The sequence below is a fragment of the Apium graveolens genome, chromosome 9 (genome assembly GCF_009905375.1).
Source record: "Apium graveolens cultivar Ventura chromosome 9, ASM990537v1, whole genome shotgun sequence".
Classification (NCBI taxonomy): Eukaryota; Viridiplantae; Streptophyta; class Magnoliopsida; order Apiales; family Apiaceae; genus Apium; species Apium graveolens.
Window position 1 is genome coordinate 253,671,131 of NC_133655.1, and position 13,156 is coordinate 253,684,286.

Here is a 13,156-nt window from a genome sequence, read left to right on the forward strand (position 1 = left end):
AGTAATAGTTTGGAGGATTCCTCAACTAAGGGGGAGAAATAGCAGGGAGGAAAGAAAAAGAAAAAGGTAAAGCACATATACACTACACCACACCATTGTTGTTTGTGACTACGGATCCTATTGTACGGGAGAAGTGGTAAACACAAGGTAATTTCTAGTAATCAGAAGAAGTGGTTTGGTTCATCACTATGCTTCATAAGGGAATAAGCTATTTTTCAAAAGGGAAGTACCATTGGTTTTTATCTGCGGATCCTATTGTACGGGAGATGTGGTAAACGAAGGTGATCTCCTTTAAGCAGTTGATTCTCATAGGGGGAGAAGAAAGAGAGATATGTTGTAACATCCCAAAATCCGGGGTCAGAGGATTTGGTCGTCATTATAAAACTTCAATCCAAATTAACCTGTTAAATCAATAAATAAATGCCAGCGGAAGATAATTATCATAAATGACCCCAAACTACTCCAAGATCTTTTATGGTTACAGTTCTAGAAACAAGAATTCTAAATTCCATCAATATTTTTTTTTCATTTTCTTTTAAAACTATTTTCAATAAATTCCAACTCAAAACTAAACCCACTAGTATAACTTCGAAATGAAGTATACTAGGCCCAAACAAAATGCACAACTATAATATAATATAATATAAACAACTTTACACAAAATATCTTACACTAATTCGCAAACCCTGGACCAACCACCTTCCAAGAGCTTCTTCTTGCTTCCTCGAATTACGCGGCTAAACAGCAAGCTAATCCTCACTGGAGGTTAAATTTAAAAACAGGTAAGTATGAGCGAAAGAAATACTCAGCAAGATCATTATGACATATATAGGGTCGTTTTGATATAAAACCGACATCTGCATTAGAGCAGAACATTTAAAATCATAATTGTTGAATCATAAAATTTTAGTTGAGGAATCCCAGAATTGATTCCTTAATTGTATTCAAAACCATCTTGATATTTTTGAGTGAAATATTTCAGCAATACTTTGAATCTTGACGAGAATAAAACTTGTAAAACTGTATTTACGGAAATATCGTAAACAACACCAACATGAAACAATGATTATGGATTGAATCATAAACTTTACTCTAAACCGAACTCTTGAAATTAATACTTATTTTGCTATCATATCAAATTAGATATCAATACGAACTTAGATGCTCACAACACCTACACTGAAGTCAACATCAATCATCCATACTAATACCACCTTTGATATTTAACAACAACGTAAGTATCAGCATAAATCAGAATCTGAATCAAAACTGCATTTCATCATTATTTCAAAACAGAAACAGTTGATAAATCATTTATGCTATGATTATCAAAACAATAAAGAATTTTAGATATCTATTTAGATTGGAACCAAGTATGCACTATGCTGTTCCTGATGATCAGTCATGAAATAACACCGGTATCCCGCAGCCATACCGTAAATATAGGTACTACTCGTATCCCGAAGACATACGGTACCTATAGGGCGCCAGAAAAGGCATAAAAAGCCTTGTAAGATATTACACTTCCGTATAATAGCTCACGCTGGACCGGTGCCTCGGCATCTTACGCAACCAGTAACCATCCAATCTTAAAACATTTTATTGAAAAAGGGGTCATAATATTCGACACCCGAAATAATTTTATTCCCCCAATTCTTGGGTAGGAATATTCGCAACCAAATCACTTTTCTCAAAATCCAAAACATTTATAAATCCGATAATTGGATAAGTAAAATCACTTAGCTATTCTGATCATAGAATAGCAGAAGAATACTTGCATAAACAGAATCATTTAATTCAGCGATATGTAAAAACATTTATCTATCTTGAACTGAATGCAATACTTGCATAATAAGCTTCAAAATAAATATCACTTGAACAATAAGTGATGATAGGGATACTTGCCTTTAAGATTTAGTATTTAGTCACACTCGCAAAGATGCATCTATTCTGACATTCTGCCTCAAAACATCTTCGTCCTTCTTTTCAACACTTGACTGATATGCTGCTCCCGCGATTGCTAGAAGCCAGCTACCCAATACCATTCCATCTCACTCTTTATCCAACATCTTGTCTTGATCAACTCGAATGATCCGCATCTATAATTAAAATATAGAACTTTAATTGTCTAATCGATAACCACTCGACGAACTACGCGTCAAAAGTCTATCGTCTACCCATACGATAGCCCACACATAAATATAACAGACAAACACAGGACTCTTGATCCACATACACTCATAATTCACATAGTACATAAGCACATAACTCATATAAGCCACGTATCACATAATTTATATAACACATTTCTCGGTTCGTCAAAAGGTTCGATTCGATACGTTTAAAACTGAAATCGGGTCAAAAATATAATTTATTGATCAAAAATCGTCTCAGAAGGATTCGTAAAACAAGCGACCTTTCGAAACAAAAGAATTTGGGTCTCAAAAGTATTTTTAATAGAAGCAGAATATTTTTCTGAGTCTGTAGGCGTTCGTTTCGTATTAAACGGACGAACAATTGATTTATTATGAATTTTTGAACATTTTTCGGAATAAAAACGATCTCCGAATCATTTAATATTAAAATAATAGGGTTCGAACACCCTAAATAATTTTATAATAATTATCGAGCCTGGAAAATAATTTAAAATAATATTTTAAAGCTCGAAACTATTTTTCATAATTTTTAAATCAAAAATAAATGATTAAATCTAATTAAATAATCAATTAAAATTCATTAACTAAATAATTTGAATTTATTTTCGAATAATAATAAAAATAATAATCTTCAGAACTAAAAAATAATATTTTCTTGGAAATCGGACAGCACATCCTCTATTTCTCGGACTGTCAGTCGATATCATATCGACACAACCAACAACAATCAACACAATAATTTATATTTACGCGTATAAACACTCCAGAAATGAATAACACGGCCACCTGAACCAAAACTCGGACCAAAAGTGACTTCTCCAATAATTTCTAAAAATTATGAAATAAATATATAAACACTAACATGCTATAATATACACAAGTACGAAAGCGGAATTTCAGAATCGTTACCCAAAATAAATTTTGATAACCCCGAAGAGAATATCTGATGTCCGGAAAATATCTCCAGAAAAATCCGAAATTAATAGTCATAGACATATACACGCTGAGATGCCATGTGGAGTAATCACCGCCTCCAAACTCTTTTTCTGCGCCCCGAAAATAAATCAAAACAGAAATATAACGGAAATATGCCCCACAATTTTTCTTCTCAAAACCTTGCAATATATATACCTATGCGTAGGTATCGAAGCGCTGATTGTTTATATATATAACAATTGAAATTTGGATGAACGGTTGAGAAAATATGAATTTTTGAAAATTAAAAGTATATAAAATATATAAGAGAGAGAGAGAGAAGAGATATAGGGGGAAGAGAGAGTCATCTGTGTAAAACAATAAAACTAAAGGAAAGGGGGCAGGGGGGTAACGCGGGTGGGGTGGCTTTTTTTTATTTTTTTTTAACTCAACACGTAACACACAAAATTCCTGAACACTTGCCACGTTTCTATGTAATTCACAGAAATTGGACACGTATATTGTCTCTCCTGATTTCCAGGTTTTGTTCCATATTTTTTTTAGCGAATCAATTTGCGGTTAAGCTTAACTCGCAAAATTACCGAAATAATTTTAAAATTCTCAGAATATTTTAAAACTAATAAAATAAAATTTTCATAATTTTTAAAGCATTTTTGAAACGCAACTCGTACCTGCATTTAACAATTAACGAACCGAGCTGAACTTAAAACGAATTCATAAAATCACGAAAATAGTCTTAAAATATTACAAATATCCCGAAGTTTATAAAAACATAAATTTCGTAATTTTAAAACAATTTTTGAAACACAATTTATACCCGCTTTTAGCAATTAAACGATTCAACGCGCGGGTAAAATTAATCCTAAAAATTCCCAAAATAATTTTAAAATTCTCAGAGTATTCCAAACTTAAATAAATACGAGTTTCGTAATTTTTGAAGAATTTTGGAATTAAATACGGATTTTACAAATAAATAAAATCTAAAAATCATATAGGGCTAAATAATTGATGAAATATTGATTTTCAAATTTTATAAAATCTCAAAAATAATTATTGTAATTATAAAGTCATAAAAATAATTTTAAAGATAATTTAAATATTTATGAAATTAAATTTTCAATAAAATCACTTTTAAAGACAAAAACAAAACGATACGACTTAGTAATTAATAATACAAATAATCCTCAATCACAACTAAGTCCCACACAGTTAATATTACATACAACACATAGCAGACATAATATCCATCCAATCCTTAATATTACTAAACAAACTCAATTTACCGATATCAATAAAATGATCGATTTTCAAATAAACTTTTGAAAATAATACATTTAAGTGAATATTTTTAGAAATTAACAAGGATCGATTTAACACTCAACAATTAGCACGTTACCATTGAATAACACAAACTCGTCAAATAGGAATAAAAATATCCACCATTTTATTCCTTCTAAATCAGAAAGTCACATAAACATATTCAAATATTAATAATAATAATTCTGAAAATACGGGATATCACATATGCGCTTCTCAACAGGAAATGTGGTTGTACAAAAGAAGCTGCTGATAATTACTTCAAGAATGAGAAGTATTATCTGGCAGAGATTTGAAGAACCAAGGAAATGAAGATGAAACTATTTGAAGATATGTTCAGTCTAGAGGAACATCAATTTCTTTTGGAATCTGGAAAATGTTAAATATAATCCAGAACTTTTCTGCTATTTACTTTGCATTTCTGTTTACATCTTTTCTTATTTGTTAGTTGAGTTATCCTCTAGGTATTTGTTGTTATTGTCTAACAAACAAATAAGGGGAGATTAAAAGGAATATGTCATATCCTATTTGTTTATTCGAGGATTTAACTCAACTCAAATAAGAATGTAACAAGTAAATAGTGGAACTATCGTCAAACAGATCTCACAAAGTAACATCTGTCAAAGGATTCAGAAACAAGGTTCATCTACAGACTTGAGGAATTACTTCACTGGAAGAAGTTCAAGAAATTGATCAAGCCTCAGTGATATAAATCAAGATTGTGGATTTAATCAAGTGAGAGAGATCTTGTCAGGGTATCAAACAATTACAGGGATTTAATCTGAAGAAAATCAAGTTATCAAAGTCAAAACATGAAGAAACGTCACGGAAGTTAGTCACTCATGAACCAGACAGTACATCGAGTGTCAACATTGAAGTGGCGGAATTGATTCATAATTTTCAGTGATTTTCAGAAGATTTTCAGAAGAGTGGTTGTTGTTCAAGAGTAGTATTAATTCTCTATTAATTAATTAAGTCACATAATTTAATTAAGAAAATAAATTATATCTGCAAAGATTAATTATTGATTAATTGAATTAATTGATTATTTAATTCTGAATTAATATTATGAATTTCCAGTATTGATTTTGAATTTATATTCAATATTAATTCAGCATGACAATCAATTGAACCAGTATGACAATCAAATATAATACCGCAAGTCATACTAGTTCAAATGGATTGTCATACCGAAAGTTCTACCAGCTATGGGATTGTCTTGCTAGTTCAAATGATTGTCTCACCGATTATCTTGCTAGTACAAGTGATTGTCTTGCTAGTTCAATAGATTGTCCTGCATATTGTCTTGCTAGTTCAACAGATTGTCTCACCGATTGTCTTGCCAGTTCATTTGATCTCTGTTGATTGAATTATTAAAAGACAACAGCAGCAGACATTCAACACAACATATTAAATCAATCTTCAACTACTCAAGAAAATAAGCAGCAGCCGCTGAAAAAAAAACACAACATTTCATCTCTTCACTGCTGCAATTCAAGATCATATATTTCTAGCAATTAAAGTTAAATCTAAACCACTAGAAATCATTCTCTTGTTCTTGTGTAACTATCTAGTGGATCAAAATCCCTAGAACTTAATCTCAAATTGCTTCTAGCATTTGATCTTTTTATTGCAAAAATAGAAAAAGTTCAGGTCGAATTTATTCTAGATTTGTGATAATTTATTTGAGATTAATCCCTTGTAAACGATACCGTTGTTGTAACACCTTCCAAGTTTAATAATAGTTTTATTTAACTTGAATTTTGTTTCACTTTTTTATTCTGCATTAAATTTGATTAAACGGTATAGTTTGTATTCAACCCCCCTTCTACAAACATATTGGGACCTAACAATTGGTATCAGAGCCTTCTGATTAACGAACAAATCAAGATCCTAGACTTTTGTGATTTTTCAACTCCTTGAATTTTATTTCTTCAAAAATTCATAATGACTTCACGAAAAGTTGAAACCGTTAAAATTCCACTGTTTGATAAAGAAAATTATATTATGTGGAAGAAGAAGATGCTCTTGTTTTTACAAGTTGCAAATTCCAAATATCTGGACGTGTTAAAGAAGGGTCAAAAAATCCCGATGGTTATTGAACCAGAGGTTATAGAAGATAATGTTGTAATTACCAAAGCTAGAACCTATGCAAAAGAGCCTGAGGATTTTTCTCCTGCTGAAAAAGAAGAAGCCTCATTGGATGCCAGCCTTCAATTAATTTTAGTTGTTTACCTTGATCCCTTGATGAACAGACATGTGATTAACTATAAAAATCCATGTCATCACTAAGTGCCAAATTCACTAAGTGACGAGGTCAAACGTAGTCCAAACCTTTTATCTCTTTCTTTTGGTAACCGGTTGCTTTTTGAACTACGAAGAACCTTCACTAGGATGCTCAGTGGTAGGATTCTTAGTAGGAACATTTTCCAAAACATCAGCTTCATCGTCGCTTAGAGATTGATAACCCTACAAATCAACACAAATTAGTAACAAATCGTATATAGAAAATTGAGTAATTGACAAATTAAGGCATGAAAACAATTAAATAAACATTAATATTACCTTATCTATGAGATCATCCATGTTATCTAGGGTGTGAAGAGGTGAAGAGATTTAGGGTTTTGTAAAGAGGGAGGCAGAGGGCAAAGTAAAAAAGAAGGCGGATGTGGTTTGTGACTTGTGAGAGAAAAACCCTAATGGTGCTTTATACATATATTACTTTTACATGACTTTGTGTTGACCGACTATCAACCTTCCCACTTATTTGAGTTTAATATTTTAATTAATGTATGATTAAAATTATATATTATGTTAAGTAATATATATTATGTATGTATTAATATATATATATAATATAAAAAACATATATAACATATTTCGTGTACTTTCTTGTATTTTTCGTGTACCTAAATCAAAACCCATATCCGTATTTTTCGTGTCGTTTCGTGTCGTGTTCACGTGTCGTGTAACAAATTGTCCGCTCTAGTCATATGCTGATTTTGAGTGCCTTTGAAGAGCTTTCATTGCTTTCTGATAGCCTGCTGGGTATGTTGCATATGCAGCCATCCAAAAATAATTTTTAACTAATCATGTTGGCCACCTACATATTTAATACTAACAGAAATGTCTGTATAATGTAACTACTTACTTTTTTCTCATATTATTGTATAAATTTCTTGTGCATAGTATGTGCTCTGCATGAGCCATGAGGTAGATACTCCTTCATTGCATTTTCAAGTCCCTAGCATTTAGTATACCATAATAAGAAGCATTCAATATGAAACAACAACCAAAAAATAAGTAATGTAAGTTTGAAATATAGAAATCATACCTTCTGTTGATCACTAATCACTGTGAGTCCAACTCCATTTCCAAGAATAAGATCTTCTCTCAGTAGTCCAAGGAACCATCTCCAACTTTCAGTACTATCAGATTCTACCACTACATATGCAACTGGGTACATCTGGTTTTTACCATCCCTCCCAACTACACTGAGCAACTGACCCCCACACATAGTTTTCGGGAAACATCCATCTAGACCTAAAATTGGTCTACATCCCAAATTCTACCCTTCCTTCAGTGCATGCTGCATGGTAGCATATGTAGGTCCTTTAAAATTTATTCTGAGCATCATCAGTGATCCTGCTTGTCCTTATGTGAACCCTATTCTCTGGATTATTTTTTAAAATCTCAAAACCAAAATTCCACACCCTAGCATAATGGTCTTTCAATGTCTCTATAACCCCAGCAAGAGCAGCTAGTCTAACCCTAGAACACTTTATCTTAGGGACTTTTATTTCAAGTTATTTCCTTATTGTTTCCTGCATTTCTTTCACCTTCCACTATGGATTTTTCCTTATTGTTTCACCATACATCTCTGTCAATACTTTCACACTCACAAGTTTATTTTCGTAAGGTTTTGTACACAAATGGTGAAAGGAATATGTTCTAAGTCCAATCATGTATTAGGATTTAGGAATAACTTTTTATGTAATCTGTTTTAATTTCATTGATATTAATAAAAAACTTGTTTTGTTTTTATTACGGGCTCTATCTATTTAAGTGTTTAAATAAGATATACCATAGTTTAGAGTAAAGCTTTTTATGGATTATGATGAGATCATAATAGTGAGACCTAAAAGATGATAACTCTAAACTTAAATAGTTCCTGATCATAGGATTACTAACTGGTAATTAATAATCCGCAAAGATCGGTACATACTATGCTTGCTTCATTATGAAGGATGTCTATTCTCATAGACATTTGTGTGGTGACACTATAGCTAGTATGTAGGTGCTTATTATAGAATAAGTTCACTGAACATGACTCGCACAGCTGAACAACTGATGGAGTTCACTCACGTGTCAGCAGTTGTTCACATAGTGATAGTTGTACAAGTATCCTTAGACTTGAGGTCATCATAGTCATCTTGTGTACACTGAACTATGCTTTGGTTTAGTTTTTAGTCTCCAGGGACAATTATTAGGGCTCTACTGGGTATAGGAATTTGTACACGAAGATAGTGTATGATCAATAAAGGATCTACCCCTTCCAGTGAAGGAAACGAATGTTCAAGGCTGATCCACTTATGCTAGTTCAGGAATCTCTGGCCAGAGTGAATGAAATTAGAAAGGAGTTTCTAATTTGCATAGAACTACGCATAGTAAATGGTAAGCAAGTGATTAAATTAGATAGGCTTGACACGAGATCCATGCTTTGTATTTAATCGGGACATTGTAGGGTAGAAGGAGTTTATTGTACGGTAACTATTCACTGAATAGGTTCTTGGTATTCTAAGCAGTGAATTCATGTTATCCGGATAGTCGCGATATGCTGAGAAGTATCCCTCACGATGTAGAATAAATGTGATTAATTAATTATTCATATTTAATAAATTAGAGAATTTATATAAATAATGATAAAATAGTTTTATTATTATTTATTTCTACTACCGGCTTAATATTGAACCTACAGGGTCACACCATAAAAAAAGAATGATTTAACGGTGGAGGAATTAATTAATAATGGCTAATAATTATTTATTTGTGAAATAAATAATTAATTGGAAAATTTAATAATTGATTAAATGAGATTTAATTGATTATAAATTAATTAAGAAAAGTTCTTAATATTATTAATTAAGGATTTAATTTTTGGAAATTAAATCAAGAGAGAGAATTATTTCTAAAGTGTTTAGAAAAAGGAATAATAATTAAAAGGTGTTTTAATTATTAATGAGAATAATAAATGGGATAATAATAATATTATTTATGGGAAAATTTCAGCTGAAAATTTTGCCTATAAATATACTATTATAGACCCTATTTTCATTCTAACCCCAAAAACCCAAAAAGTTTGGAAAATCCAATTCTCTCCACCTCCTTCCTCCTCCTTAACAGCGTTTTTTTGGTGGATACCGGTGGAGTGCTTCACACTTGAGGAGCAACTGCTAAGGATCTCTGATCGTTGTCTCCGAATTATTTTAAAGGTTAGATTCGATCCCTATGTTTTTACCACAATTTATATGCTTTTATTTAGATTTTATATGTGTAAAAGTCTTTTTTCATGCCCCCGCTGCGTTTAAAATCCATAAATGGTATCAGAGCATAGGTTGTATGCATATAGATCTGTGGTAAAAATTTCAGAATTTTATGTGCTTGTATGAATTAATTATGATTTTTACAAGTTATATCATGGATTAATTTTGTCTGATGAGAAATCGTTTCTCAGAATAATTTTGAATGATGATCTGGGTTCTACAAGTGTTGTAGATCGTCTGGGTATTTTTTTCATAAGTTTATGATGTATAGATTTTTTATTATGAATTTTTGAAGTTCTTGTAATTAAAATTCGTAATTAAATAAAGATATATATATATATATATATGAATTGTAAGTAAGTATATATATATTATACATCTGCTGCTGTACATCTGCTGTTGTGTGTTGAATGCACGGAAAAGGTACAGTAAAAGGACAGGCACGGCGATCGAGAAAACTGTCAGGCAGCGGAAAAAGAAAAAAAAAGGGTGTCGCGCATTCCGGGAATGCGTTACACCCTGTGGCGCATTCACGGAATGCGTTACACCTTTTAATTGGTTAAAAGGGTTGTAACGCATCACCGGAATGCGTTACAGGGCTTGTAACGCGTTCCTGTAATGCGTTACAGCCCGACTATCAAGATTAAAATTGATTTTTTGGGAGTTTCGTAACTCCGTTTTGGGCGTGCAATATACCGTTGGATTCGTTTTTCCGAGATGGATCTAATGGAGTGATCAATTTTAGTTTATATAAAAGTTTTTGAACTGTTTATATTTCCATGAAGTGTTTTAAAGTTGTTTTTAACTGTTTTAATTGCTTTTAAATGCTTCATGTGATACATAGAGATGTATAATGCTTAGACCAATATGCTAGATGATATAACATGCCTACCTTGATGTTTATTCATGTTTATATATGTGATATATGTTTAGTTTATCATGCGATGATAGATTTAGGTGAACTTGAATGAACATAAGGCGTTTGTTAGACAACCTAGTATAGTGAAATTGTTTCATAACCTTAATAACAATATTATGAATACAATCATGAGATTCTTGTGTTTATGAAACACGTAATTGAATATGAATTTTCGATATGAGAGAAAGGATGATTCTGTCAACAACAGATTTCTATCTGTAAGAAAGGGTTATTAAGTGACGCCTCTTGACAATGCTCCACCCGATCTGGGAATCATCTGATTATTGATTATTGATTTGAAATATTTAATTTAAAAGGAAGAATCTCTTTATAATATGATTATAATTGTAACGTAATATAATCCCTCTAAAATTAAATAATATTAAGTAGTAATTGGCCAATGACACAACGGGCTTGTGTCGGTCATAGCCTTCCAACATGATAGAAAAGTAGTTCTTATTTTTGAATCATTGTCGTTTCGTGCCACAGCCGAGGGCTTTGATTTCGAAATAAGAAATACTTGTCTATTACATAGAGATGTGTACATTGAATAAGAATCTAAAGGTCGTTACGTGCCAAGGTCGTTACGTGCCACAGCCGTGGGCCTTTGGGGACTGATTCAATTGTACGGAATGTTGGGTTAGACTTGACTTAGAATATTGAGTTTGTCGTGCCACAGCCGTGACTCAATTATTCAAGAGGCTAAAGTTTTATTAGGGAATAACATTAGATGTAATTGACAAGAGTTGTCTGCCTATTGAACATTACATGGCGTTTCGTGCCATAGCAGGGTTGTGTAATGGAATTTAGGATCCCTATTACCACTATCATTATGAATGCTTAATTTTTCACGTAGGGGGTTGAATAAATTACATAAACTAGTGGGAGCCACTTATGAATAAAGACCCGATTCATATAGTGTTTTAAAATGAAATCGAATATTTGCTAAGTGTTGTTATGTGTTTATTATTTACAGATTTACTTTGTACGTTATGTCTTCTGCACTATCACTCAGGAGCATACTGGATGCTTACAAGTTGACTGGTCCTAATTATGTTGACTGGCTTCGAAACTTGAGAATTGTTCTCAGGATTGAGAAGCTGGAATACGTGATTGACTCACCTAAGCCTACTGAACCTGCTAGTGATGCACATAATGATGAACATGTTGTGTATCGTAAGTGGATAAATGATGCAAATGTTGCTCAATGCATCATGCTAGCTTCCATGAATATTGAGCTACAGAAGCAACATGAGCATATGGATGCTCACACTATCCTCATGCATCTACAAGAGTTGTATGATGTGGCGGGGAGGACAGCTCGATATGAGATATCGAAGGAGCTGTTCGGTTGTAGGATGTCTGAGGGATCATCTGTGAATGACCGTGTACTTAAGATGATCAATTTGATTGAACGTCTTGAATAACTTGGTTTTGCCATGGATGGGGAGCTGAGCCAAGACTTGGTCTTGCAATCGCTTCCGAGTTCGTTCTCACAGTTTGTTGTGAACTTTCACATGAATAAGTTGGATGTCAGCCTGCCTGAACTCTACAACATGTTGAAGACTGCGGAATCGAATTTTTCCCCTAAAAAAGAGTTCTGTTCTTCTAATTGGTGAAGGTTCCAATCCTAAGAAAAGGAAGAGGAACTCTTCCAAGAAGAAGAAAGTAGGTGAAGAAAAGCCGGTTCCACCAAAAACTAAAGACCCCAAGAGCAAAGTTGTTTGCTTTCACTGTAACAAGGTGGGGCACTGGAAGAGTAACTGCAAGGTTTACCATGCAGAATTGAAGAAGAAGAAGGGTAGTGAGACTGCCGCTTCTGATTCAGGTATGTTCATGATAGAAGTGAATATGTCATTAAGCTAAATTTCTACTTGGGTATTAGATACCGCCTATGGTTCTGACATCTGCAATTTGTTGCAGGGACCAAGGAGAAGTAGGACTCTTGAGGAAGAGGAGGTGATTCTACTGATGGGAAATGGAGCAAGAGTTGCTGCTGAAGATGTAGAATCATTTCATTTACATATGCCTACGGGCAAGACTATTGTTTTAAATAATTGTTATTTTATTCCCTCGATTGTGAGGATTATTATTCCCATGTTAGACTTGGCTGGATTTTCATTTATTATTGAGAATAATGAATGTTCTATTCTTAGAGATAATATTCTTTATGGACGTGGTACTTTAAATAATGGTCTGTATAAATGTGACATAATTTACTTCAGATTGAATAAACTAATAAAAGAAAAGGGATGATGAAAATCTCACTTCATTGTGGCACTGCA